The following is a 1,968-nucleotide window of genomic DNA, read 5'->3' as shown; positions in this document are numbered from 1 at the left end:
GCCACTACTGGGAATATACCCCAAAGAGACCATAACTGACACCTAAGCTGATATACGCACACCCATGTTTATCACGGCTTTGTTCACAATAGCAAGGAGTTGGAAACAACCTAAGTGCTCATCAACAAACAAATGGATAGAGAAGCTGTGGTATAGTCACACAATGGAATACTATGCTGCATTGAAAAACAAGGAACTCATGCAATATTATTCAAAATGGGTGACCCTGGAGGACATTATGCTGAGTATCTCAGTCACAAAAGGAAAAATACTGCATGGTGCCACTGTTGTAAAACAGGACTGACATTGGGGTTGGAGGGAGACTGAGAAAGATGGGTTCAATAATGTATACTGCATTGAAACAGATGAGGGAGAAAACTGTTTTAAAGGGATATGTTACTAGGTATTTTTGTCACGATGGGACTCCAGAGCGAAGGCTGCATAGTAGAGTGGACCTGGGGGGAGGGATTGTAAAACAATGAAAGAATTTTTCTTTTACTTTTCCAAGAGGGGAGTGCACTGGGGGGGGGGAGGGTTGGGAGGGGAGAAAAGTGCAACAGTGAATGAATGGGAATCCAAAGTCTCTGTAAATTTCCTTTGAAATTAAAATTAAGATTTTTTTAAATAAAATCTCTCTAAAGTGTAAAGAATAAGGATATCACTTTGAGGATTTAAATGTACATGATCCAAATAAAAATACTGTCAATGACTTATATGCATATGAAAATGGAGCAATAAATAAAGAAGTCTCAAGAAGAACTGTTGCCACTGAAATTGTGGTGATTATGAAGAGCATCAAATATACTGACAAAGAACAACCAAATCTGAGAGGAAGTACCACTAGGGTACTCTTTAGAGGCATGAATGGTGAGATTTTGTTTCACATATTTCAGGCATTTTGTCAGGAGGGACCCTCCTTGTGACCATGCAAGCTTGAAAAATAGAGGGTCAGCACAGAAGAGGAAGACCCTGAACTAGTTGGAGTGACACAGTAACAACTATGTAATTAAGCACAGCAGAATGTGATGACGTGACACAGAAATGGGCAAAGTTTTATATCTGTTGTTTATAGGGTTGTTATGAGTCAGGGTTGACTCCATGACACCTCATAACAACAACAGCCTGCTATCTAACCTGCTTGGTAGGTCTGGCAGCTACATGAGCCAGGAGAAGCCTCTAACCTCCCATCTGACCCATATTCTTGGGATTTGCCAGGCTATAGAACTACATGAACCATTTTCTTGAGGTAAGTCTTTTTTTCCCTTTGTTGTGTAACACTGAAACAAATCTGACTGACAAAGGAGGAGATTGCCCCTCCTTTGCCAGCAGAGCATCTGGTGGATTCGAACCGTGTGCCTTCGGGATTGCAGTGCAGCTTCTTGCCACTAGGCCACCAGAGCTCCCTGATAAGTTGGGGGTTTTTTAATCTTTATAAAGCTTTCTCTCTGTATATAAGTTCTACTGGCTTTGTTTCTCTGGCGAACACAGCCTAAGACACACAAGCAATAAGCAATTAGAAAATGAGAACTTTTAATTACATTGAAATATGATAATGTGAATATTGCTGTAGTCATATGCCATAGAGCAAAGTATGATCATAGCAAACTTATGAACAACAGATCTGAAACCTGTCCTATCCTGCGCCATCCTCTTTATCTCTGACATACCTGAATTGAAGGAGTCACTAGATCAATCCATCTTGTTGAAGTCTTCTCTTCCATTGATCCTCCAACTTTCCAAGTATGGTATCTCTTTCCAAGGAATAACCTCTCTTAGCAACATGCTTCTCCATGGATTGCCAAAAGAACAGAAAGCTTTTGAGAGAAGGTGCATCCAGAGTGCAATTCATTAGAGGCAAAGATGATGAAGTGTCATCTCACATACTTTGGGCCTGTTGCTAGGGGAGGCTAATTTTTGGAACAGAACATCGGGCTTGGGAAGGTGAAAGACACTGAAAGAGAGGAAGAC

Source organism: Elephantulus edwardii, unplaced genomic scaffold (assembly GCF_000299155.1).
Source record: "Elephantulus edwardii isolate Elephantulus edwardi_28Jun2011 unplaced genomic scaffold, EleEdw1.0 scaffold00074, whole genome shotgun sequence".
Classification (NCBI taxonomy): domain Eukaryota; kingdom Metazoa; phylum Chordata; class Mammalia; order Macroscelidea; family Macroscelididae; genus Elephantulus; species Elephantulus edwardii.
Note: the sequence above shows the minus strand (reverse complement) of the source record.